Below are 10,614 nucleotides of genomic sequence, written 5' to 3'. Positions count from 1 at the left end.
TGACCAATAATTATACTTACAGAGCCCATGTTAACATGTCATTACAACTGCTTAACATGTCCTCTGCACCTTCAGTGATTCTGTTTTTACACTACAAATGTGTTACCAGCTGTAAGCCTTTGCATTGCTTCCCTCTTCTCTGTTTTTTTGCCATTGGTGTCACAGAAGAATTGGTGACCTTCCAATTTCTTAGACTACTAATGCAAATGGCTGTGAACCAGGTTCTAACCTAAGGTTTTAGCATCAGTTTAAGAAACTCAGGAGGTATCATTATGTACCTTTGAAACATCTAAATAAGTGTGCACATTATACATCTGCCTGACAACTGAGAAACATGCATTTGCAGCTTCTAATTAATATTATGGTGATACATATATGATATAAACATTTCTGCAAAATTTTTAACAGTTTTTGGCACTGAGATGGTGGTCTCTGCCCATATGAGTTTCTGCCATAGCTCCAGAGGCACGTAAAAGCTTGGTGTGACACAGAGTTGAGTGGCAGTGTTCTATATTTGTCTGACAACACATTCTGGAATTCGTCCATAGCCAAATAACAACTATGTTTATAAAAAAATCACCTCTCTCTCATGCAAATTTCATCAATGATTGTGGACCTTTCTGAATTTAAACACTCCAGTTTTATTTTCATTACTTGTATCAGTTCTCACAGTTGGTAACTCATGGTTTTGGAAAAGTCCTAGTGTAAAAGAAATTTTCTCTCTCTTATTCTTCTATGTGCATACTTAATTTTCACCTTAGTTGTGATGGGTTTTAGGCTTACGTAATTAACGTACTGTTAGGTCTCATGCAGCTTCCATTTCTAGCTGTGTCTTGGAGGAATACATAGTGAGAGCTTAGTGATTTTTTTTTATTATTATCATTTTTTTTGGTCAGTGTTCTTAACTCATTTCAAATAATGCTAGTTTGCTGGTTGTAAATAATGTATATTTTCTCAAGTTTCTCCCCAGTACCATATGATGAATAGTAATGAAATGTTAAATTTATTTTATCTGTACATAACATTATTACTGGAAAAATCTTGAAAAAAAAAGGCAAACAAAAAAACAGACCTCATTTAGACAGCTGAAAAATGAGCAACGTCAGAATTTACCAAGCATTAGATTTGTCACTGATGTTAACCATTCCTTTCTCTCACAGAACATATAAAAGTCACATGCATTTGTGAAGATTTTGTCATCAATAAACAATGGGCCAGATGCTCAGTAGATGTAGATTTATTATAGATCCATTTATGCTAGTGAAGCCTTACAGCTTACAGCAGCCAGAGGTCTGGCCCATTACTTCCAGGACTATGATATTTCAGAGTTATTCTATTTTATAGAATTAGTTATTGTAATTTTAATTTGTTGTGTAGCTAGGTTTATCCCGCTATGAAATAAAAGAGGAAGAAAAGAAGACATATAAATGTTTAAGATTTAAGAAGTGAATGTTGCCGGGCAAGCAATAATGTTAAGTGGTAATTATGTCTTGCTGGTTCCATCCCAGGTTACTAGCGAAGTGTGGGTATGCATGTTTTTTAAAACATCTGTATGAACAGCTAGCTCTTTGACTTGGTGTGTGGTTGTATTTAGAGAACAACTTAGTTTGTATAAACGGAGGGGGAGAGTAGCCAAAAAATGTTCTTCAGTCAGTCACAGTGTGCGTGGATATGGTCTACGCACCCTCATCCTTCCTTCTGGCAAAACTCCAGTTACCTCAATCTCTCTCTAGTGTTTACCTACAGTTAGTATCCTTTTTGTTTGATTGAAATTGAAGATTTCTGTCTCCTGTAAGGCCAGAATTATCTTCACAGCAGTAATTTCTATTAAAACCCACTTGGGAAAAACAAAACAGCAAACAAACAAAAAAAAAAACCACCTAGATCCAAGGTTTTTCTCCACAAAGACTCTGGAGTTCGGTGGTACAAGGACTGAAAGACACTAGGTCACTAACAACCAAAAAAAAAAAAATAGCAATCAACAAAATTAGTATATCCTTAGGAAAAAAAAATATCTTTTCTCTTAGTAAGAACCACATTATTTCTAAATAAATTAGAAACAGAATATGAAAGGGTATTTACTGTAACATAAAAAGAAGAAATGAACTGAAAGGGCAATACACTGTACTGAGATTATTTGAATATATGCATTTTTAATGACAATTCTAAACCAGAAGCTGTTCAATTAAATGCAATCTGTCATGGTTGGGGGAAAAGGAGGTAATCATGCTCAAGAATGACGTTTCACCATGAATAGTAACTTTTCACTGTCTTAAAATGTGTGTGTGGTGTTTAAATAATGTTAGACAGTTACAGAAATTTTAGAATTATGGGCTTGTAAATGGATTTTCTTTCTATTATTCATTCACTTTTAGGCTCTTTCAGCACTGCAAAACACACATTTTCCTTTATCTGCCCTTTCACTTTTTGAAGAATATTTGTCTTTGTGGAAGTTAAGCAATAAGGTTATATTTGCTTACAGTTCACCAAAATTTCTCAAGAAAAAAAAGCTGAGAGCAACTCCTAAGCTGTCCCAGCTCAATGCTATTCAGATATTTAGGACATAATGTTTTTGCCTATTCAAAACTCCAGCCGCAGTGCACACTTGTACAGTCTTATACTGTATAGTGTGGTACATTTTATTCATTTTGTTTTCTGTTAGTACCAACTGAATAAACAATGCTTTTCCACATGAAGAAGTTGCAGGCATTTCACAAATGCATACCACTCCAAAAATCAACAAGCAAAGATTTATTTTTTATTTTTTTAAAAAGGTAGCAAAAGAGTCATGGGGTACAAATAAATGATCATGATGTTCCTGAGGGCTAAGGGCATCATGTATCTCAAGAAGGATTGCATAATAGGCACCAAAAGTTACAAATGATTGACATTCAATATAAAATGGAAGCAGGGAACAGAAACCATTTTGGGGCATATTCTGATAAGTATACAACAGTAAAAACCCATTATATCTACTTATCATTTTTCTGCAATTTGGACTGTGTCTATCATTAGCAAAAACAGCCAGCTTAATCACATTAGACCAATGCTTTGGGGGGACATTTAAGTCTTCATATCTCTCAAGTGTCCTGATTTAATTGGGACATCCTGAACTTTCATAGTAAATCAGAGTTCCAGCTGTCCCCAAACCAGCAGGCAAATTCTCACTTTCCATTATTCTCTCCTTATGCTAGCACTTTCCAGAGGGTAAACAGAGGTCTGATAACACACGGACACAGAAATGTCAGATGCCACTCTGTTTAAATACAAAGGCATTTTAAGGTTGGCTACTTGGGCAGAACTGCTTGCGCATATAAATCTCCATTTTCAGTGCATTAAAAGCAAGAAAAATACTGTTTGGATTAAGATACATGCCATTCAATTACACTTTTACTTTAAAACAAATCTGGGAGTTCAGTTTTTCATGCATTGTGCTTGGAAACAATGTAGACTTAACACGCCAAGTCCATTTATTTTTTCTCTAATTTCAGTGCTTATTTGTATGAAACTTACTGAGAATTTTTGTCAGACTTCTTTTTCATTAGAAAGCGCCTAGTCATGGGAATTTGTGCCAACAAATATCAGTTTCAATGACACTTTCTTCGGGAAACTTTTCTTAGTTTATGGTGGGGAAGAATATCTGGTCAAGACTAGAATTTGAGGTTAGAGTAACCATAAACACACCAAAAAGTGAGACTACAGTTCAGGTGGAAACAGTCAGAGACCTGCTGCTCCACCTGGACTGTCACAAGTCCTTGGGCCAGATGGGATCCACCCAAGGGTGCTGAGGGAATTGGCAGATGTGATTACTGGGCTGCTTTCCATCATCTATCAGTGGTCATGGTCATCCGGAGAGGTCCCAGATGACTGGAGACTTACTAGTGGGACACCCATCTATAAGAAGGGTCATATGGAGGATCCAGGGAACTACAGGCCTGTCAGCCTGACCTCGGTGCCAGGAAAGGTGATGGAAGAGGTCATCTTGATTGCTATCACACAATGTATGCGGGACCACCACGGGATCAGGCCCAGTCATCATGGGTTCATGAAAGTCAAGTCCTGCCTGACCAACCTCATCTCCTTCTATGACCGGGTGACCTGCCTGGTGGATGAGGGAAAGGTTGTTGACGTAGTCTACCTGGACTTCAGCAAAGCCTTTGACATGGTCTCCCACAGTATTCTCCTGGAGAAGCTGGCAGCCCATGGCATGGACAGGTATGCTCTTTGCTGGGTTAAAAACTGGCTGGATGGCTGGGCCCAGAGAGTGGTGGTGAATGGAGTGAAATCCAGCTGGCGACTGGTTACTGGTGGTGTTCCCCAGGGGTCGGTGTTGGGGCCTGTCCTCTTTAATAACTTTATTGATGATTTGGATGAGGGAATTGAGTACACCCTCAGTAAGTTTGCAAAAGACACCAAGTTAGGGGGAAGTGTCAATCTGCTGGAGGGTAGGGAGGCCCTGCAGAGGGATCTGGACAGGTTAGGTCAATGGGCAGAGACCAATGGAATGAGGTTCAACATGGCTAAGTGAGGGGTCCAGCACTTTGGCCACCACAACCCCATGCAGCACTACAAGCTTGAGGGAAATTGGCTGGAAAGCAGTGCAGAGGAAAAGGACCTGGGGGTGTTGGTAGACACTCCCCTGAGCATGAGCCAGCAGTGTGCCCAAGTGGCCAAGAAGGCCAGCGGCATCCTGGCTTGTATCAGGAACAGTGTAGCCAGCAGGACCAGGGAGGTGATCATCTCCCTGTACTCTCCTCTGGTGAGGCCTCACCTCAAGTACCATGTTCAGCTTTGAGCCTTTCACTATAAGAAGGACATTGAGGCCCTGGAGAATGTCCAGAGAAGGGCTACAAAGCTGGTGAATGTCCAGGAACACAAGTCTTGTGAGGATCAGCTGAGGGAACTGGGGTTGTTTAGTCATGAGAAGAGGAGGCTCAGGGGAGACCTTATTGCTCTCTCCAACTACCTGAAAGGAAGGTGGTGGGAGCTGGGAGTCGACCTCTTCTCGCAGATAACTAGTGATAGGACTAGAGGGAATAGCCTCAAGTTGCACTAGGGGAGGTTCAGGTTGGAAATTAGGAGACATTTCTTCTCAGAAAGAGTAGTTAGGTATTGGAATGGGTTGCCCAGGGAGGTGGTGGAGTCATTGTCCCTGGCGTTGTTTAAAGAAAGGTTGGACATGGTGCTTAGAGACATGGTTTATTGGGTGACATCAGGGATAGGGGGGAGAGTTGGACTAGGTGATCTTGGAGGTCTTTTCCAACCTTAATGATTCAATAATTTTATGATTCTACCTTAGCACTCCAACTATTTAGCTCTAAGGTTTCCTGTGTTTCAGAAGAGGATCTCCAAACTATTGGCAATTTTCAGGTGTTCCTCTGTCGTTTTTCCATGGAATGTAATTGGAATACAATGTCTTAAAATACCTGTATATATTCATAATTTCAAACATTTTCAGGAATAGAAAGGCATTTTATATGCAACTACAGTTCTGACACAGCTTCTGAAGATTTTTAGTTTACGACTGTCTTGTGTGTCAACTCTAAGCTCCTGGGGTCAAGTACTGTAACCTCCTTTTACTACATACCTCCTGGCAAAAAGCACCTACAAACTTTGAGTATGAAAATATGACTTCATCTATAACATGAGCAGTAGAAGATGTGAAGTACAATGTGGAATAGCAAAAAATGGAAATAAATATAGATATTTAATATGGAATCCTAGCCAAAGGTTTTCATATGCTGTTAATACAATGAAGATTCATCCTCTATGAATGCTCCTTGTGATTGATCATATTTCTTTTTCTTTCTGTTGTTACACCACATGTGGTCATTTTCAACTGCACAAAGAATCAAAGCATCTTTGCTTTTTGATCTCTGCAAATAGGAAGAGCTACAGAAGCTCCAAGAGTGGCGAATCAAGTCACAACCATTTGGAAAATGTCCACCCAGCTCAGTTTGGCTGAACTACTCACAGAGTGGTTCACTGACTGGAGTAGTTTGCAGGCTGCAGAGCAAAGGAGCCCTTTGCCACCCAGTAGCTGCTGCTCCTTTCTCTCTAACCACAGCACTAAAAACATACACGTTTTTAGGACAGGCTATGTTGCTCCCCCCAAGGGATCACTCCTCTTTGTAGCCACCTGCACAGCAGGATGAGGTGACAGCACAGTCACTAATTCTGGAGGAGGGAGCCCACCCTGGTTACAATTTCCATCCACAACGTCCAGTGCACTCCAAGGATAGGACACATGTAACAGGTCAGGGAAGGAAAAAGGGGCACATTCTTACAGTCAAATCCATAAATTCAGTCAATTTAGAAGTAGCACTGAAATCTTAAAAGCATCCTTTTGACAGCACCAACTGAGCATTTACTGAGTATCTAAGGACAAATCTCATGCTGAGAATGCTCAACACCATGGGGAAAGTAATGGTCAAGACCCTAAATATCCCACCTTAAACATGTTGATCTTGTAAGTAAGGGGCTAAAGCTCCTCTGCTTCATGTAATATATTTTGTTTCTGTCCCTCAGGAAATCATCCTTCAGTGAAAAAACTACTAAAGCAGCTCAGCTTAGGTGGAGAATTAGAAGGGTTTCTCTAGGCAAAGAAGATTCTCCTCTTGTTCTGTTTGTAGATTCATCTGTGGAATCACTTTCTCCTGGTTTTAAGTCTACTCTTCTGTCAGTTTTACTGCTTTGCTAAATAGCTGTATTTGGCCATTTAACCTTCTTCATAAAGCATTTTAGAATTTTCAGTTCAGAGTGTAGTGTTTTATCATTCCTTGTGATTTTTCATCTTCAGTGATCAACTGGGCAAGTGTAATATTTGTTGTAGATTGTATTGAGTATTCTCCTGCTTATCATTCATTCTGTACTAAATATTCAATGTAATGATGCATTCTAGTAATTAGATTAAAGGTAGCACAGGTGCTTATCTGCTTTGTACACATTATTAATGTCTCATTGTGTGATCTAACACTGAAAAGCTTGTATCATTCCTGCTGTCCTTTACTGTTTTTTTTGTTATTGCAAAGTTTGACCCTAAATCAGTCATCCTTTTGTTGACCAAATAACCCTATTTACTTATCTTGCCTATTAGGATCTAGCTAACTTGATTTTTTCTGTACCTTGCCCTCTCAGCTTTCCCACTTTATTTTTCAGAGTTTTTAAGCTAAGTAAGACAAGAAATCCTAGTAAAAAAAAAAAAAAAAAAAAAGATAATTGATGTATTTGATCGTGTTCGCAGCCGTAGGAAGGCATTGAATATAGGGTTATATTTTTAGATAAAAAGTAGATAAAAAAGTAGATAAAAAGCAGAGTTTATCTCATTATCTGAATCACATCTCCTTAGGTTTCAGTAGCTGGCCAGAAGTATTTCTGAACTGAAAAATATATGTCCAAGATAATGTGACATATCCCTCACCATATAGGTCATATTGTACAGCTTCACTTGCAGACACAATATTGTGCCACTTGCCTCTCAACTACACAAAATATGGTTTATATTCATACAGAAAGTCAATAGAATAGAAGTTAAGGGTGTTAACTTTATGTATAAACCTTGAATTTACTGTGGATTTAAATGCTTAGATTCACTGATGATTATTATAGGCAGCTGTATCATCACCCATCAAATCCTACAAAGGAAGTTGAACCAGGTCCTAATGATCTCCTTCAAATCAATGACTCTCTTGCACAGCCAGGGGATATTGACAGATATTGGACTATCCCTAATGAAATAGACTTTGGTAGAAATTCTGACTGAATTTCTGTGGAAGCCTTAAACAAAGAATTGCATGATTGTGGCAGTACTTTACTCCCAAAAATGATGTTACCAGCTGGCTCTTGAGGCTCCATGGGCCTCAGTGAATCCTGCCTCTCCTCAGAGTGTGATGGTAACTTAATTGGCTTCACATCCTCTCAGTAAATGAGAATACCAGTAACATCAGTCCTCTTAATGACAAGTGCATTGTAGGGAGTACAGAGTGTTTCAGCCAGAAATCCATGATGTTGATAGAGAGAGGTGCTTTTCCTCTTTGTTGGACTCGTATCGTATCCTCAAACCATAGCTGGAATGGATTATTCCTGACCTTTCTTAAAAGCTCGATTGATTTTTCTTTATATTAGCATCATCAGGAATGTGTGTACAGCAAGAAATGGTTATTGCTACAATCTAGTTCCAAAACTGTGGTTTGGGATCAATTAGTAGGTCATGAAGAGTTTCTGGAAGGATATGGCTCACCAGAGCTTCTGAGTAAAATACGTCGTATGCTTTCCTAAGGTGTGGATACCCTTCTGCTCCCTAGCAAAAAAATATCCACTTCACCTGGCCTATGTCAAATAGCTCTTTATGACAGTGATGCTTTCCTTCACTAAACGGAAAACAACCCAGCTTTTTGGTTTTAAATACTTCTTTTCTGATTGTCATTAGAGTAAATCTACCTAGAGGAAACAACAATCTTTCTCAAGTTTTTTGAGAACAACCTTTCTTTTCTTTAATCTTTTATCATGTCCTCAGTTTAAAAACAAAACAAACAAGCAAGCAAACAAACAAACAAAAATCACAAAGAGCAAATATCCAGAAATTTCTTATTGCTGTTCACTTGACAATACAGGATCTGTCACTGATGAATACAGTAAGATCAGGCTTTGAAAATGTATGGAAGGGGATATTATATTCCACATTTTCTCATCCCTTTGAAAGAAAAAAAGAAAGAGTATGTTTTCTTTTTATCTATCAATCCAAGATTATCTGTACAACTATGCTGAAAAATATCATTCAGGAAAATTGCATAATTCACAAGATAGAAGGGAGACTTTTCCTGAGTAAGAAGAAGCTTTCATCTGCAACCTGCTGTTTATTTCAACAAACCATGCAAGAAGCAGCCTTCACCAAGCTCTGTAAAGACTGCTTCTGTATCATGTACAAGACGCACTGAAGGTGAAGCAGTTGCCACTGCCTGCCCAGGAAATACTCCACCCTTTACAGCATAAAACCATACAATATGATAACGGTGCAGATTATCCAAGATTGTAACTTTGATGAATCCTATTCATCACTTTCAGATTTTTTCATCTTTAAATCTAATGGTGAGGGTCAAGTTCAGACATATTTTAAAGCAATGCTCTATTCAGAGTCCCCCTACTTAAACAAATGCAAGTGAGAAAGATGCACCATGGACTTGCCATAGATTCTCAACTTTTCTGTCCCTTCCCCAGCTGTAAACCTTGGTTCCCCCCTCCCACTGTGGAGTCCTCAGAGATAAGGAATGCCCTGTGGACAGTCAATAGAATAGCTACCAGGAAGGACAGTTCTGAAAAGATTTTAAGAATTTAGAATTTGTTGCCAAATCCTGGTTGGAATATAGCAGTATTAATACATGGATGCATTGAAAAGCAGAATAATGATCCAAATGGAGTTATGCAAATGGCTGCAAATGGCTATTAGTAGACATCAACAAAAGACCAGTAAGGATACGCTTCTGTTTTTTCTCTCCTTGATATTCTTCAAGCCACACCCACTGGCAGTGTAATTTCATATAGCATCATCAATGAGAATTATGTTTTAATTCAATGGTTTCTAGGGAAAAAGAGATGGACTGTCTTGGTCTTTGAAGAGAACTTTACTAGAAACCTGCAACAAAAAACATTTTAGTAAATCTTACTTGGCTCTATCATACAATATTTCCACGTCTTACAATGCTTCCATATTAAATTACCCTGGATAGCCAAAGTTTTAGTTGCTTCTGTTAAGTAACTGTAACTATCATTAGTCCTTATTTTGCCTGCTTCGCTTGTGTGGAGCAGTATATCACTCTAGGAATACTTAATTTGAGAAGGTTCACTGATGGTTCTGTACCATATTTAGGAAGTCAACCTAATGCATGTTCTTGTGTCTACAGAATTAATTGTTAAGACCTTTAAAAACAAACAAACAAACAAACCACCCCAAAACAAACAAGCAAACAGAACAAAACCAGTAAACATATACCAGATCTGTGTCTCGCTCCCCTCCTGTATTCTTCAAAGAGAAGTTAAGTGATTGGGTAAACTGGGTGCAAAATGAATAAAATGTATTTTTGCTTTGGTCTCACCTTAATTGGCTTTGTCTGTGTGCAAGATGACAGAGAAGGTTTGAGTCATTCAGACTTGTCACTTCTATAATTAAAAAGAACCAAAAAGAGTAGATTCATTGTTCAGGCTGGAATTGAATTACAGAGCATATTTAATTATCAGCCTCTCTTTTTAGTTATTTTAATGTATTATTAATTCATTTTCTCAAAATATCCTTTTCATTTACAACAGTTGATGGAATAAAATGTGACACAATTTGTTTTCTTTTCTCCTAAGTAGATGATGTACTCTAACAAGAGCAGGTCGACATGACCTTAGCTGTAGCTATATCACATGATAACTACAATAGGGCCTTATCAGAATCTCCTACTCTTTTACGTGTTTGAAAATTCTAAAACAGAAATTAATATGGCTGAGTACACCTTAACCCTTGATAGCAAAACAATAAAAATAAAAAAAAAAAGTAGTTCTAAATTTCTAACTAATATTTGTCCAGGATCCTTCGTAGCTGAAGTTGCACATAGGAGAAAAAAAAAATGTTTT

The 10,614-nt window shown here is 38.3% G+C and overlaps 1 long non-coding RNA gene across 1 annotated transcript in view; it reads right to left on the bottom strand.

Moving 5' to 3' along the window:
- Positions 1 to 2,783: 2,783 nt before the first annotated feature.
- LOC308201040 overlaps positions 2,784 to 10,614 on the bottom strand; it is a 29,083-nt gene continuing 21,252 nt past the window's right edge. The window contains exons 5-6 of the long non-coding RNA XR_013956010.1: positions 10,092 to 10,155; positions 2,784 to 9,631 (exon numbers count right to left, since the gene is read on the bottom strand). This is a non-coding gene — a long non-coding RNA (uncharacterized lncRNA). The remainder of the gene's footprint in view (positions 9,632 to 10,091; positions 10,156 to 10,614) is intronic.

Source organism: Anser brachyrhynchus (assembly GCF_964034855.1).
Source record: "Anser brachyrhynchus genome assembly, chromosome: 1".
NCBI classification, from domain to species: Eukaryota; Metazoa; Chordata; class Aves; order Anseriformes; family Anatidae; genus Anser; species Anser brachyrhynchus.
This window is presented reverse-complemented; position numbering and strand designations above follow the sequence as displayed.